A 17,147-nucleotide genomic window follows, 5' to 3' on the forward strand; every position below is an offset into this window, starting at 1 on the left:
TAACCCTTTAAAATTCCATACCAATTGATATGTTATATAATAGCATATTCCCTATGAGCATCATGATTCACTTTATACTGGAAATTATTAATTACTCCTGATTTCTGAAGAGTTACCATATCATTAAAAAAAATCTTGAACCATAATAAGTACCTAAGGTAGGTGTTAGAATCAAAGAAGCTTGGTAAATATGTATTGGTAAGTAGTTTGCTGCGTGATCTTTGGCAGTTAATCTGTCTGAACCTTAGTTTCCTTAGCAATAAAATAGGGACAAAAATACTTACTTAATCAGGTTGTTGTAAGACTTAATTGAGATGATACATGTAATGTTCAAGGTCTCAATAAATAGATGATGATGATGATGATGATGATGATGATGATTACCACACTATTACCCTTATGACTATTGGATAAAATCACTTTCTTGCTTGCTTTTGAATAAAATACAAGCTTAAATATTTATCTTAAAAATTGGCAAGTTCTGAATAAAGTTTATTGTATATTCTATCTCAGGGGACTAACAGGCTAACTAGAGTCGCCTCTCCAGAGAGATGGCTCAAGTATATAAAGAGTTATCACAGTGGTTGTAGGTTCCTCCTAGATTGGAAATACCATTTCAAAGATTTACAGAAATGTAAGTCACCACACTTCTATGTATGTGATTTTTTTTTCTTTGCATCTTTCTGCTGTATATTAGAGGGAATGAAGCAGCAGAGGAGAAGCAGAGAAATTACAAAGTGCCATGAAGCATTTCTTTTGATTACGTTTCAGAAGCCGACTATGAAACAGTCATTCTAGAGAAAGTGAAGAAACAGACGTTGTCTCTGAAGGTTTGTCCTTACACTGTAGAGAAGCTTTGGAAATGAAGCTGATGATACGAAGGTATGGAGGGCTTTTTTAAAAGATAAAAGTTTGAGATTTGAATGGAGGAATGACTGTATAATGTTATTTTGGAGCAGTTCTGTTTTGGCTAGTGGTATTTTAAAGTGGAGAATGGCTCTAAAGTTAAAAATAGATATTCAGTGGTAAAAGGTTAATCCTAACATCTTAGTTTGAGAAAAACAAATTAGTGAGTTGAGTATGTCAACACTTCTTAAGAATTGTCTAGACAGGACTCAGTCACTCTAACTGGATGGGGCAGACAGGTCGCCTTATAGGTGAGCAATGCAGAAAATACACTGGGGAAGGATTCTGAGGAAGTTGCAGACACAGGAGGTTCAGCTTGAGAGTCAAATCCTAATGGCAAAGGTCTCCAAAAATGTAAACAGAAGGGAGACCACAGGATTTGCTATTTTAAGACTGTTCTAAATTCTGTTTCAGTATTATAAAATTTAGTAAAATTTGATATATACTCACTACTTGTTAAGCCAGAGGTATACACACATGAAAAAAATCATACCTATCCAGGAGAAACTACACATAAATAAATGAGTGTAATACAATGCGAAGTAGGGTGTGTTCCTTTTGGATCTTCAGATCACATTCTAGAAAATGTCAATGATTTAGCATTCTGAACTTGGCACATGCCTGGATCTAATTCTTCATTACATTACAGTAATATGCACACACATGTGCCATAAACATACATGCATGTGTGCATCTGTATACGGTATATTATGGGGTTATGATGCCAGTGATAGTACAGAAAACCTCTCTAGAAGTAGGATATCTATGACTCTGTAACTTGGTTCTAACACTTATTAGGTGAGTTACTTAACTTCCCTAAGCTTTCTTCACATATGAAACAAGACTGGTAGTGTCTATTCCATGGCCTTGAGATGATTACATAAGACAGCTCTGGTTAAGCATTGGCCCAGTATATGACACAGAGGACGTTCAACAAATATTAGCTGTTACTTTGATCTTTGCTTCTGTCACTGTTTCATTTTTACTCTTAGTAGTAGTAGCAGCAAGGTATCTAAAAGAACAGTTTCTCAGTGGCTACTAATCTCCCATCTATCTTAGAGGACACATACTGAGAAGATCTTTCCCAAACTTTCATTGTATCAAGAAGAGAAACATTTCTGTGACATTTAATAAGTGCCCAGTAGCGATCTAACTGCTACACCAGCATTAACTCATTTAATCAGCTTAATAATGAGACAGCAGTAATGATTATTGTATTGTGTCACCTTGTACTAACTGGGACGCTCCTCTCCTAACCATTGAATGGGAGGGTAGGCAATTTCCAGAAAATTAATTCAGGATAATCCCTTAAGTACTCTCTCTCTCTCATATTGGAAAATAGATTCAGATTATACTACAACTTTCCAGATTTCCTTCTATTAATATACCATGGACATCTTTCTATGTTATTACCTGTAGACTCATATCATCATTTTTTAAGTTTATAGTTTCAGTTTTGCAAGATGAAGAGTCCTAGACATGGATAGTGGTAGTGGTTGCACAACGATATGAATGTTCTCAGTACCACTGAACAGTCCACTTTAAAATGGTTGAGCAGTAAATTTTGTGGAATGTGTATTTTACCTCAATAAAATATTGGAGAAAAATCAAAAGTCTGTGGAATGCCAAAGCTGTAGTAGATTTGGTTAAACTATCTCCTATTGAAGGATGTTTAGATTATTTCAAATTATTTACTTTTATAAGCAGTGCTGCAATAAATATCAAATAATTTTCTTCAGACACCGATTTTCTCTAAAGTATGGTAAGAAAAGAATAGCTATTATTTATTGAGTGTTTACTATGTGCCAGGCACTATGCTAAGCACTTTGGACAGATAATCTCATCTGAACCTCACAATAAGCCTGTAAAGTTAATACTCCTTGCCTACTCTCCTCAGATGATGCAGGATGTTCCTTGCAAAGGGTTCCCTGTTTGAGGTGGCAAGTTGGAGCTGACATCCAGCTTGAACTTCTTTTACCAGCAATGGCCCTGAAAATTTCCCCCTAGCATGTATGGTGCAAAGGCAGAGTTGAATTCAGGAAGTCTCACATGAGAACTCCACACTGAATCACTACACAAATGCCTCCTATAGAAATAAATTCCCCAGGGTGCAATTGCTATGTCAAAGGGTACACACACTTGAAGATGCTGAGTTTCTTTCAAAAAGACTTACCTATTTATTTTCCACCAACAGTTTCTGAGAGTGTCTGTTTCCTCACATCCTAGATAATCCTGGATATCACATTTCCTTTTTTGTTGTTGTTAGGTTTTTAATATCATAGGTGCAAAAAGTTGCCAGACACAGCTATAATTTTTTTCCTGGAAAAAGTCATTGTTGTTATTTTACCCAATCTGTGGTAACTAATATTTTTCTGTTATTTGAATTTTTGTCCTAAAAGTAAAAGTAGACGTTTAAAAATCTTGGAAAGTTGATGTTGTGATGGCAATGATTTTGCTCTGCCTGAGCAACTTGATTTGACACACAAGCGTATCATAGTTCTACTGACACATCTGATAAAGAGATCTGGTTATACAAAGTCTTAGACTTCTTTTCAGTGATATTTTGAAATTTTTTGAGAACAGATAGAGATACTAAAATGTCTTAACTGTATTTTTAAAGGTCATTTCATCCATTGCAAGGCCATTTCCCTTGGTATGAACAAAATCAATTTTATTAGAATATTTGCCAACCATAAGCTGTATTTATAGACAGCGTATGTGCTTTATATTAAGCTACTTCAAAGCCTGTGTTAATAGAATCATCAAGGCCCTCCAGTCCAGGCATACTTGTAAATTGCTAGTGTGTCCTTTTATCTTTCAGGATCTTCTGATGTGGAGAGTGGATAAAAGTTTGGAACCATTTTTAAAGACTCATTTAAAATTTCATCCATACAGATGTAGATCTTATTTTTATTTCTTTCACTCAAATACAGTGTTCTATTAGATTAGTTCAAACTTTATTTCTCGTTTTACTCTAGTCCATGCATTCACATTTTAATTCTGTTTATCATCTTTTGATGCCTAGTAAACATGTAGCCTCAAATAAAAAATTAAATCTCACTCTCAGTCCAACAGAGTGACTCAGAAGAGGTAGAAAACGAGGAGGCCAGTTGCTCTTACCCTCTGCTAGAGGTCTACTATGGCTTCCCCAAAGGAAGAAGAATGATAGATCTTAACAGTCACAATTTAAATAATAGCTACCACTTATTAAGGGGGACTATTTGCCAGCTACAATGCCATTTTTTAAAATGTATTGACCTTTTTAATCCTTTGCATCCTACTTTGCAAATGAGAAAACTGAGGTGCAACAGGCTAAAAAACTTGCCTAAAATCAAATAGATTTGAACTAAGTAAATTGATCCATTTCTCTCAACCATTGTGTTATACTGCAGAGAAAGGGAAGGTTGTTTAACTCAGGGTCTATATTTGACCATTTTTTCAGGGGACAAGTGTAATGAAGGGATATGATTATTTGCCGTCTCCTCCCCATGACTTGTATGCTGTTCTTAAAGCTCAGTTTTGTCCTGTGTTGAGTTCAGGAAAATGAAGAAGGACAGCCAGTGCATCAGTGGACTGCAACTGTGTCTGATCATAGTTTGGTAGCAAAAATTATCTTGCAGAAATTGGATGTAATCAATTAATTTTAAATAAAAAGAGGGTATTTAAAAAAAATTAATTTCTGGCTTGATGAGAGAGTGAGAAAAGAGAAGAATACTCAAGAAATCAACTAGACAGAATATACCAAATTCTAGCACAAAAATGAAGGAAAGCAAATCCCTTTCGGTGAAGCTTTCTAACCAACCCCTAGCCCACTCTCTAACGACAGTAGTAATACCAATAGTGACAGTACCAGCTGAGCAGCAGCTAAAGCAGCAGCAGGAGTATAAAGCGTGGACAGATTTCACTACAAAAACTGTCTTTCACTCACAAGTTTTGTGACCTTAGGGAAGCTAATTGCTTCCAGCCCCAACTTCTTTAACTATAAAATGAGCATAATAATATCTAACTCACAGGCCAGTGAGGATAAGGAAGATAGCAATGTAATCACCTAGAATGTACCTAACACATATTAGCTTCTTAATATCTATAATACATGTTAGTTTCTTCCTCTTCTTTTCATTCTTATTTTCCTCCTACCCCTCCTTATTCTTTTCTCTTTCTCATTAAATGTCTTCAACTAGACTGGAAAGAGCACGATGTGTGGCCGTTTCCAAAAGCACTGTTCAGTCGCCCATATTGGCATGCTGCTGCCATAGCTCCTGGACCAACTACTCCCAGCATCTAAAACAGTTACTGAGTGCTTTCCATAGGCTTGGCATAATCTCCCTACTACAGCTCCCAGGTCAGTCTAGGCTTATTTAAGAATCCTCTTGTAACACATGTATTACAGTTTGCCATTTCTTTAAAATAGTTATCATCATGGAAACCAAAATTTTAAAATTCAGTAGTAAAAGCAGATTGTATTAAATACCTCAATGACTAAGACTTTTATTCTTATGAGTCATCTCTAGAGTCCCCTTAAGATATTCATCTTTCTCTTGAGCCTCAAGCATGAGGGTAGTTGTTTCTTTTCATTTGGATACTGAGTTAAAGTGAATATTAGGATTAGGTATGTCCAGTAATCATAGATAATTTTTGCTATCAAGTAAAAGTTTTCTGTCAAGTCTTATGGTCTTGTGGTTTTGTTTTTTTTTTTTTCTTTTTTACAAAAGATCAAGTAAGTGAAACGGTAGGACAAATGAAGAGAGCCAGCTCAATTCCTATTGAGAACAAAATCACTCCTGGTCACACACAACAATGTGGTTAAGATTGCATCCTGATTCAGACACAGAGATAGTAAGTGATCAGCCAGACCCCAATGTCTGCAAGCAACAGAAACTAATTCTAGCTAATTCATACAGAGAAAAATGGACACCAGTTAGCTGGATGATGAGAAGAGCAATGGGAAGGTAATCAAAAGGCTAATGAGAAGACTAAAGAATGAAGCTCCTAGAAAATAAGACTCAGGTAAGGTCTGTGGGTTTAGATTACAATAACCACTTGAAATGAATGTGCTTCAACTGACTATTTTTTCTGCCCCTACATCATGCTTCTCAAGACTTAAGGTCTTTTAAGAGAAACTGATTAAACTTGTTTGGATTTGGGAGGAGGGCATAGACACACTGAATAAGAGTCCCACCATGACTGCATCATAGAGGCAAGATAATTCCTTAAAGTACTAAAAAAAGAAAAAAGAGTGAGTAGATGCTAAGCAAACACAAATCAAAAAAAATATATTATAGAAGAATTGAATTCTTCCTGGCAACAACTCCATTGTTTGGAGACATATTTTTATTTTAAAATTTATACACATTTTATAACAACTTTTTAAAAGAACTATTTAGATTTAATGTAGAAAGATGTATAATAAAACTTAACTAAATAAACAATTTTTTAGCCATTTTTAGCCATGGCAGAACAAACATTTATGTCATAATTCTGGCTTTGCTACCAACCAGCTGTGTGACTTTGGGTCAATAATATTTTTCTGGATAGCCAATGTTTTACTTACTTAAAATGAATAAATTGGGTAAAGATCCCTCCAAGGTATCAACTATAGCATAAGAATGATCTCTGGACCCCACTTGCTTTTTCAACTTAAACCCAAGCTGATAAGGTGAGTAGATAGAGCCATGCTTTCAAGCTTTGGCCATAATGAACTGAATTAGCTTTTCTTGATTAACTTGTCTTGTTTCAATAAAAAAAAAGTTCCATAATTATTCTCGGCAAGCATCCAAAAATATGCCTTACTATCCAGTTCCAATTAATAATGTGTGACTTGTTAAAAACAGATTTTGTTCATTTGAAGGTTTTAATAGCACCCAGTTTCAACTTAGTTCTCTTGGGAAAATATTTAGCATGCATTTAGCTAGCTTGACATACACAACTAATTAATTTGTCTAAAGCGAGCTATTATATGAATCATAAACAAAGAACTGAAAATTGAAATAGTGCCAGAATGAAAGCTTGAGGTACCTTATGCTTAATTAGCCTCAGGTTATTTTTTGGTCCTTATTTCTATTAAATAAGGCACACTAGATTTATGTTTTGCCATTTTCCAGATAGAAAACAAAATTCATATATAGTAATGGGTGTTCTTTATGCATTTTTAGAAATTAAAAGAGCTTTCAGAAATCTAAATTTTAAGAAATATGTCTAACTGACAGAGATTAAATGATGATGGGTAGGCTGACAAACGAACATGAGCTCCGGTGCCTCACTCCCTAGCTCAGTCCTAGAGATGCAAAGAAACAAGAAGGAGGTTGACAGATCTAAGTAGGATATTTCTATTACACACTTAGTAAATATTTAAGACTTTCTATTTCTTGGTAGGAGTATTCATTTACTACAAAAATCTTGGGAAACAGAAGTTTGTTACATTCCAGTGTGAGAGAGAAACAGCCCTCCAAATTCAAAGACAACCAGGGCAATGAGAGGGTGAGAGGTACCAAGACAAAATTTTTAGTTGTGATGTATCCCTACTCCCTGACTTCTACTGGTATTGCTTCAGAAAAGCCACTGCCCAGCCAGTAATTAATGCAAGACAAAAAATAGCAGTGCCATTGTATCTTGGGGGTGGGAGTATCATCTAGCTGAGATGCAGTGCAGATAACAAGAAATATAGGCAGACTGGTTGGCCGAGGCCATTTATTATTTCTTCTTCTCATCTCTTTTTTCTGAAACTGAAAGTGAGAAAATTATATTCCCATAAGATAATACTAGTGGAGGTGCACTTCCCTCCACTAATTGTAAGATAGATTTGCCTAGTGTGGGACAGTTTGTAAAAACTCTGTATCTTGAGACATTTTCATCTCCAAGTACTAAACTTAGGGTTGGCTGATAAGTAGGGCCTTGGCTGCTTTAGCTCCTTCCCCACCCCTCTGATCATCAGCCCAGTGTTTGGTATGTCCAGGGAAAAGCTGACCAGAGGGAAGAATAGCATTTTTATCTGAGGAAGACAATCACTACAGAAGACAGATATTCAACAGCTTATATGAGAAGAGGCAGAATTTCTTGACCAGATGGAAAAAGAATTTAAAAAAGAGAAGAAAAGAAATTATCTTCAGAAAGATAAAAAGATATTGGTATAACAGTAATAAGCAGTTTTATAAAAAAGAATTAATTCAAAATATTCAGTATGAAATATAAAATTTGAACAAACAACTAACTGAATGAGGTAAACAGCAGAAAGAAAACAACCAAAGGATGAATTAAAGTAAATTGAAAGATTAGATTTGTAACTCTTTTACTGTATCTTAGGAAAGGATCTGTAAGGGATAGAAAGATAGAAAATTAAGAAAGACATGTGGAGGCTAGAGGAAGTCTCAGCAGATGTATAATGGATTTTCCACGAAAGGGAGAAAAATAAACAATGAATAAATAGTAGGAAATAGTTGAAGAAATAAATTATCCTACTTTCTCAGATTAAAAAAAGGAAAGAAACTCATTTTAAGGGAGCACATGGAATGCCAAACAAACAATGAATAGAACAAAGTGAAATTAACCAAAAAAAAAAAATCCTTAAAAACATCAAACTGAATTTTAAGAATAATAAAGGAAGGGGGAATGGGAGGCTCTAAAAGCTTATAGAGAAATAAATAGATTCCTTCCACAGGTACAAGATTTGGGTTGGTGTCAGACTTCTCAAAAACTTTAAAAATAGGGATACAGTGAAATAATATTTTCAAAGAAAAGAAACTCTAACATAGAATTTTGTATTTGTCTAACTACACAAATGTGAGAGTAACATACAATCTTTCTCAGGCATATACATCTCAGTTTTACCATAGAAAGACTAATCTTAAAAGGAATCTCAGATGAAGTATTTCATTAAAGACAAGAACCAGAATTCCGGGAGGAACTATATGAGAACTATGGGTGAGTAAATAATTTAATAGAATTTAATCTCTTCTTTAAAGAATGTGCCCTAAAAATGTGTATAAATGACAATCCAGAAGTAAAATCCTACAGTACAAACATGATGTAGGAGTAGGACACATTACTAAGCACTTATGTTTTTCATTAGGAAGAGATGAATAAATACAGTTAGATTAAATTAAATTAGAATAAATACAATTCTAAATACAGTTAGAAAATTGAAATGAAATATTAAATGTCTTAAATAAATTAAGTCCAATTTTAAACAGTACAAAATTATGTGTAACTTTTTTTTAAGTTTTTTTCTTTTTTTTTTAGTCAATTACAGTATGTAACTTTCAAATAAAAAGCATGAAAGGAGAAAAAGAAATAGAGAATGTGGTAAATACATAACATGAAATAAGACAGCTAAAAACAGTCAGTACAGCTGTAATCACAGTAAGTATAAACAAGTTAAATTTACTCATCAGAAGAGATTCTCAGATTGAATGAAAATGATCTGTCAATCTCATAATTTTAGTTTCCCAAGAAACAGATTTTTAGACAGTGACTGGTGTGCAAGAGGTTTATTGAGATGGATTCTTAAAAGCAATAGTTGTAGGGAATGAGGGAAGGAGGATTGAGCAGAGGAAGAAGTTGAACTATGTGACAGTTTCAACAAAACTTGCAGCTGATTCCACAGGGAGCTCTGAGGCTGGAATGGTCTTTCAGACATGTCCAAAATTGAAGCAAGGAGGCTGAGACTTCATATCAACACAATGACCAAGTAAATATTAGGTGTGGGCTAACACCAGGAGGTGACAACCTTGAGTGAAGCAGGTCTCTTCGACCAAGGGTAATTCCTGGACAGGGACTCATCTGTGAGTCACAGATGGGCAACACTGCCAGTGACTTGAGAGAATGAGTCTCTTAGTCCTGAAGAGGGGAAGGGAGGGGTGCAGCACAGTCTCCAGCACAGCCCACACCTTGAGTCACTCAACTTCACTTGCTTAATGAAATATCTTCACCCATCTAGGAACTACTTCTCCAAAATTCTAGCTGCTCTCTTTTCCTAGGAAAACTTCCAAGAATAAAGGTCAGTGGGACAAACTATAGCCCCTGCTACTGAGGCTGTGTTAACCTGTTCTAGTAACTTGCACAGTAGCTACAACTTGGTAAAGTTTGAAACAGTCTACCTTAATCCACCAAAATCTGTCTGTGTGTTGTAGGGACAAGACTAGTTTCGGAGATATAATCAGAACCATCACCTCTGCATCATTTAGTTTTTTAAGGGAGGTATCAATCTCCACCAATCCCCAGGATACAGTTTAGGTTTGCATTTACTATCTTAGCCAGGTTGAGAAGGGCGAATGTTCAGTGCCTTCCTCTTGGTTTTCCCTACTCTGACGGTTCTTACCTCACAGACCAAGGAACTAATGTATCAGCTCTGTCAAGTAGCAAGTATATGTATTCCAATTATTTATTTGGTGGCTGGGGAAAGTGGCCACTGGGTGACTCCTTGAGCTCAATGAACCTGTGGGTGAGCTGAACCTTCATACATTCTTACTCTAACAGAGGCATCAAGATCATGCTTCAAGTTCCTATTTGTCAGTACTAACTCAGATTCTGTGTCCAACATTTCCAAATGTCTGTGTAGTTTGAGTATTCCCCTTTTAGCAGTGTAGTTACCTGCCTCAATGACCATGGTTCCCTTTGGAGAAAGACAGAGGGAATAATTACAATGAACATTTGTAATGGTATTACAGGGTTCTCCTCCTGAGGGCCTGGTCTTTCTTTCAGTCATTGAGTTCTGGGTCTAAAATATGGCTTAGAGCTAGAAAGTGGCAGGGAGTCATGATTTTAGTGGAGTGGATATCCTCAGCATCCTGATTATCTATCCTTGAATTATGTTGATTGTACAGATTGAGTAATAACCCTTGTGGGTTGCCTACCCATCTTGCTTCTAGGGTATTGTGTTCTATGTAACTACCTCCATAGCTCTCTGTAGGTCAGCACCACCCCATTTTCTGGCTGCCATTCAGATCTTGTTGCTTACTTCTATAATTGCAGCCACCTGCCTTCTCATAGTTAAACACCACCAGCTGGTCTCTATTATTTTGAGATCTTATCATGTCCCATTACTATCAGTCTGAACCATCATCTTCTACCACCAGATGGCAAGCTTCTCAGTGATGTTAGTGCCTCTTTCAGAACATTCTTTAGAGCTTTGGAAAACCAAGTGTCTCTGGGCTTTCTCGTGGAACACTGTTAAGATGTTAGTTTTCCTATCTGCTCTGGTTATCACTGAGAGAAAGGGGACTTGCCATAGATATAGGTTGAGAGGGAGCCAGGAATTTTTAGTGGATGAAAACAGTAAAGGTGAAGAAAATGATCAAGGTAGAGTCCTTTGGAAAACAGTAGACTGTATTCTGCTCAATAAATTAGTTCTTTCTTTCTTTTATTTAATGTATGCACAGCTGACTTTAGCCCAATGATGTTAACAAAAAATTGAAAAAATTAGAAAACATTTATCAATCAACCTTAGTTCATAATTGTTATTAATTCTAAACTCAAATATATCCAATGATTTATTTCTGAGTTATTAAAATCCATAAATTTATTCTCTTAGGGAAGAATTTATTGATCCCATTTTGAATTTCACTAAAAAGTAAGAACCATGGATGCTAAGATGTTTTCCCTATTGTTTACTTAACCTAAAGTTACAAAGAATTTTCCTATATTTTCTCCTAGAAGTTTTAGTTTTCAGTTTCACGTCTAGGTCAATAATATATCTTGAGTAATTTTTGTATATGGTGTGAGGTATAGATCAAATTTCTTTCTTTTTTTCTCTATGCATATGGGAATCCAATCATTCAAATATCATCTACTAAAAAATTTTTCCACTGAATATTTTTTCTCCTTTGTTAAATAACTATATATGTGTGGGTTATTTCTGAACTCTCTTTTTTTTTTTTCATATTGACCTACTTGCTTATCTTTACATCAGTACCATACTGTCTTGAAGTTTTTCATTTTGAGGTGCTTTTATTTCTTTTTCTTGAGTTATTGCTCTGGTTAGAGCCCCCGTTATAATTTTGAATAGAAGTGGTTGTGAGTGGATATTCTTGCCTTGTTCCTGATCTTAGGAAGTAACTCCTCTTTCACAATTAAGCACGATGTTAGATGTATGTTTATTACAGATCCCTTTTTTTAAAATTTTTTAAAAAGTTGTCTATTCCTAGTTTGCTGAGAGTTTTGTTTTGTTTCATTTTTAATAAGTACTGGGTTTTGGCTTTTGTCAAATGGTTTTTCTATGTCTGATTTAGTCTATTCATTTTCTTTAGTCTATTAATATAGTGAATTACATTGGTTTGTTTTCAAGTGTTAAACTAATTTTGCACTCTAGAGAGAAATACCAATTTGTCTTGATTCTTTTAATATATTGTTGGATTCAATATGGTAACATTTTATTAGGAATTTTTATATTCTTTTTCATGAGGGATTTTAGTCTGTAGTTTTCTTTTCTTATAATGTCTTTGCCTGATTTTTGATATTAAAATATTATTTTCCTCATAAAGGAGTTGGAAAGTTTTTCCTCTACACTTTTCTAGCAAATTTGCATAGATTTGTGTGTATTTTTTTTTTTTTCTGACATGTTTGACAGACTTAGTGAAGCTATCTGGCTTGGAATATACTCTTTTTTGGGAGGGAAATTTTAACTTGAAACTCAATTTCTTCAATAAATATAGGAATATTCAGATTATCTAAGAAGATTCAAATTCTTTCATAATACTGCTTAACTAATAGTGTTACTTTTGAAGAAAACTAGGAAAAAGGAGAATTCTCTAGCATTAAAGACTCATAAAGATCAGAGGAAGAAGGTGAGAAAAATAGAATAAAATTAATTGCAATATAAAGTTTTTAAAGTTGACATAAATTATGACAGTGAAAAAATATATCAAGGGGTTTTATTAGTATAAATACATCTAAGTTTATAAGGTTGGTTTTTTATCAGATATCATTCATTTATATAAGCCAATAAAGTTTATGGAGATGGATAGCTCATGATTAGTAATACACAGTATTTCATATTAGTACTGATATAATCAAGATAATATGAATGTCAAGAAATAAAATTCCTTTATTCATGCACTTATTCGCAAACTCATTTATATATTCATTGATTCAGTATCTTAACACATTCATGAACCTATTTATCCCCAAATGTCAATTACTGAAGGTCTTTTATATGTCACACACTATTTCAAGCCCTGGAAATTTAGCTGTGAATAATAAAGATCAGCTTAAGGAAACAAATAGGAAAATTTCCAATAACCGTAAACACTGCAACAAAAGTAAAGCCAAATGATGCAAAAGAGAATGACCAGGGACTGCTGCTTTAGACTGAGAAATCAGAAGGGTGTTAATAAGGAGATGGAATTCAAGCTGACCCCTCAGTGACAAAAAGGAACTTGTCACAAACATATTTAGAGGACAAATAATTCATGCATAGGAAACAACTCATGAATAAAACAACATGATGGAATGAGCTGGGCCTATCTGAGGATCTCTGAGGCCAGTGGAGCTGGAACAGACTGAGGGAAATAGTCGGTGGGATCTAAAGAAAGAGGAGTGGAGAGGATCTACATAAAAAGCACTGTAAGCCAAAGTTTAGTACAGGAGAGATGGGAATCTCGTGGACAGCATCAAGCAGAAAAGTGACATATGATTTATGTTTGTAGAAGATCACCCAGATGTTCTGTGGAGGATAGATGATGGTGGCTTGGATCAGGGTGATGGTAACAGATATGGAAATAAGTGAATGAATATATGTTACACTTTGGATCTAGATAGGACATGATGCTGGACTGGATTAAGGAGTTGGGGAACATTTTCCTCCAGCTGACTTGCACATTTCTGGACTTAATGGCTAAACGTGGTGCTATCATTTCCTGAGATAGAAAGTACTGAATAAGAAGAAGATTTGAAGGAAGGCATATTAATATGTCTTTAAAGGTATCTTCAGTTTGAAGTATCCAGTGGATATTCCAGTGGAAATGTCAAATAGGCATTTGTACACATAAATTCAGAGTTTAATGAGATGCCATTCACTAACACATTAACTCATTCCACAAAAAGTTATTTAGAGACTATTACATGTTATGTAACTGTGCCAGTAATGGGGATGTTTATATAAGGAAGAATTAAGGTCATCTCTTACTCTTAAAAATTCACCTTCTAGAGAGGGAGACAGACACACAAATGCATAAATACCATACAGGTTGATAAGTGCTATAATACAAAAAGGGAACAGAGCACTTTAAATATCAAATGATGGCACAATCATTTCTGCTTTAGAGAACTGGTAAAGGAGCTGCTGAAATTTTGAAGTTGATAGTATTTTATTTTTAGTACAAAAATGATGCCAAATTACTGGAGTAAAATTTCTGAAAATAATCTTGTAAATGTGCATGAGACCTTTGAAAGTTAAGCTTAATATCTTCAGAAAGACACCATAGGGAATTATCTCCAAATAAAAATAGAGACAAATAGAAGAATCAATACACCACGTGTAGTGAAAGTAGAGTGTTTCTCACATACTGCATTTTGTCCAATTAGTTTTACCACCTTTCTTGGATAACATATTTTCCAATGAGTAATTCAGTGGGCATCAATTTCCTTTCCATCCTCTTTAATATTGTCTAGGCAAGTGAGAATTTGTCAAGGTATATTTAAAAAGTATGCATAAGTGCCCACATCCTCCAGTTTCTTGGCAACACATATGTACCAAATCTTATTTTCAAATGTTTGCTGCTGCTATCACCTACTCTACTTAATTAAGGACTTTGTGGACTTCTTGTCCTACCTCTGTCTTTATAGCCTTGAAAGCAGCAATCAAACTGCTTGAAACCAAAATCTTGCACCCTCCTGGAAACTGTGAGTGTAGGGAGGGGAGATGGGCGATTAGGTAGATAATTTGCCTCAGCCAGTTGTGTATTCCCAGTATAGAGTTAAGAAACAAGGAAGCTCTAAATGGGGGATGCAGGAGTGGTACATTTGCCAGTTTTCTGGTCCCTCTTCAGGTGTAGGGTAAGGACTAAAATTAAGGATCAATATTATGTGCTGCCTTGACATCTGCTGAAACCAGGAGGACCTCAAACAGCCTAACCACACACTCGCTTCCCAATGCTGCTTCCATGGATAAGACCTCCTAGCCAAGCAAGGCTGCTTATCAAAGGGACCAACTGAAGTTCCTGCTTGTGTCCCAGTAGTCAGTTTCAGTTCCCTTCCAGGCCACGGGATTATGCAAACAAGCCAATTATATCTTCCCACAGAACCAGGGGATCATCCCACCCTCTTGATTCTACAAAGGCTGCCTCCCCCAGGCCCCGGCTGTTCACTCTGTTTCTGAGTGCAAGCCCCACGTGGTCCTGCATTGCATGTGGTGTTCCCCTCCTCTGGGTTGTGAGTATATGTGACTAATCAACTGTTGTCAGTCTCATCTGTCCATTCTCATCTGTCAGGTCTTGCGTGTTTGTCCATCCCCATAACCTTAGGGCAGGGATCTCTCCTTCATGAACAGAGTGAATAGGAGGTAACTGAAATGAGTTGGTAGTAGGATATATGCAGCGCTTTGTCCTGGACAGGAACAGAACAATTTAAGAACCCAAGAAGTGTGGGTTGGTAGCAGATAATTTTCAGTATAATGAAAATAAATAATTTGCCTTATTTGCCATCCTAACTTGTCCTAAGTGCTTTTTGAAACTTGATGTTATATATTCACAACTGCTTTCTTCCTGCCTCATTGCCTTTAACCTTTATTCCACATCTTGCTATGATCCTCTATCTATATCAGGATCTTAATCCTCAGTTCCGCATAACTGAGTCCCTTTTCCAATTTTACTTTCCTTTCTGAGGACCCTTCCAAGATAAACATCAGGCCTTCTCACACTGCATACAATGGGTGTTCAGAGTCACGGGTTCTGTTAAGAGCAAATCCTTTCCATCCTCTCTTGGCCCTTGACGTCCACAATTATGATCCTTCAGGTTTTGAGTGGAGTCTATTCTTTGCTCATCAACTCCTGCCAAGTTCAGTAGTTAGGATGCTTGCATGTGGTCTCATTATTTTGTTTGGAGTATTATCCATTTTTAGATTACCAGGCAGCATTCCTTCCAAAAATGTAAAAACTCTTCCACAAATGATAGCTATTAAGGTTTCTTTCCCGCTCCTTGGATTAGCACTGTGAATTAAAGTTGACTAACATCTATTACCCACACGGGTATGCCTGTGAACATTTTACACAGTAAGTTGTGATCCAGTTGCAGTTGCCTGCCAGTCTTCAAGTACATAGAGTTTTCAGGAATAACTGTTGATTCTATCAGCTTTGTAAGCTATTTTCCATAACATGGGTAGCTACTCTGGGGTCACACGTGCACATACACTCATGTATATCCCATTTTCATACATACAATAGATTACTTGTTTGTTCCCCCTTCCCTCTCCACTGTTGCAAAAATATACCATTTCCACTTGATTCTAATGGAAAATGTTCTCCAGAGGAGCAAAAGGGAGCACTTGGTTATCCAATAAACTGGAGCTGCAGTGATAACACATTCAGAGTTGTCAAGGAGGAGGAGATTGATTTCTGTAAATGGAATCAGATGGCAACTGAAAACGATAGCTTCAAAACTATCTCCCCCTTCTGTTCGACATTGATCTTTTCTACATGTGCCAGCTCATTATCTGGTGGGCAAAGGGGAATTGAGACTTGACGTCATCCATGGCAGTTTTACAAGGGGGAGTGGAAGGGCAGACTGTCTGGTACTGATTGACAGAGATTTGCAGCCCACAAATGATGGCATGATATACTCATATGAGAAGAAAAGTATTTATTTGCGGGTTAAAATTACATTTAAATAGTTGGAGATCCTGTTATAAATGGTAAGAAAACCTACAATATGCAATTCTAGTCTAGGCTAGTAGTTTAAAAAAAATAGGCTTGTATTAATATGGCATTTCCCAGCTCATACTTTGGTCTGCTCTAATAATTGAAGACAATTTAATTTTAGTTTGAGTCTTTGGAGCACTTTTGGTGCATTTCCAAGGACAGATTAAAGACAATTCATGGGCTGTGGAATGTATCACAGTTACCCAAGTTAGGACCTGGTAATTGATAGGAATGAATGAATGCGTTTACTGTAGGAGGGTTTTGAGATCAAACAGGTCTAATGAAATTGTTTGAAATGGATTCTTCACCTCATTTAGAAAAGAGTGTCTGTAACCCCATCAATTTACACTGAAAGGTCCTTTTGGCCTTCCAGGGAGATCAGTATGTACATTTATT

General features: G+C 35.8%; 1 long non-coding RNA gene across 2 annotated transcripts in view; it reads left to right on the forward strand.

Moving 5' to 3' along the window:
• LOC116667730 overlaps positions 1-8,825 on the forward strand; it is a 35,788-nt gene extending 26,963 nt beyond the window's left edge. The window contains exons 3-5 of one of the 2 annotated variants that reach the window (XR_004324750.1): positions 772-882; positions 5,619-5,913; positions 8,710-8,825. This is a non-coding gene — a long non-coding RNA (uncharacterized LOC116667730). The remainder of the gene's footprint in view (positions 1-771; positions 883-5,618; positions 5,914-8,709) is intronic. The other variant, XR_004324751.1, reaches the window with a different exon arrangement.
• The last annotated feature ends 8,322 nt before the right edge of the window (positions 8,826-17,147 follow it).

The sequence above is a fragment of the Camelus ferus genome, chromosome 12 (assembly GCF_009834535.1).
Source record: "Camelus ferus isolate YT-003-E chromosome 12, BCGSAC_Cfer_1.0, whole genome shotgun sequence".
NCBI lineage: Eukaryota > Metazoa > Chordata > Mammalia > Artiodactyla > Camelidae > Camelus > Camelus ferus.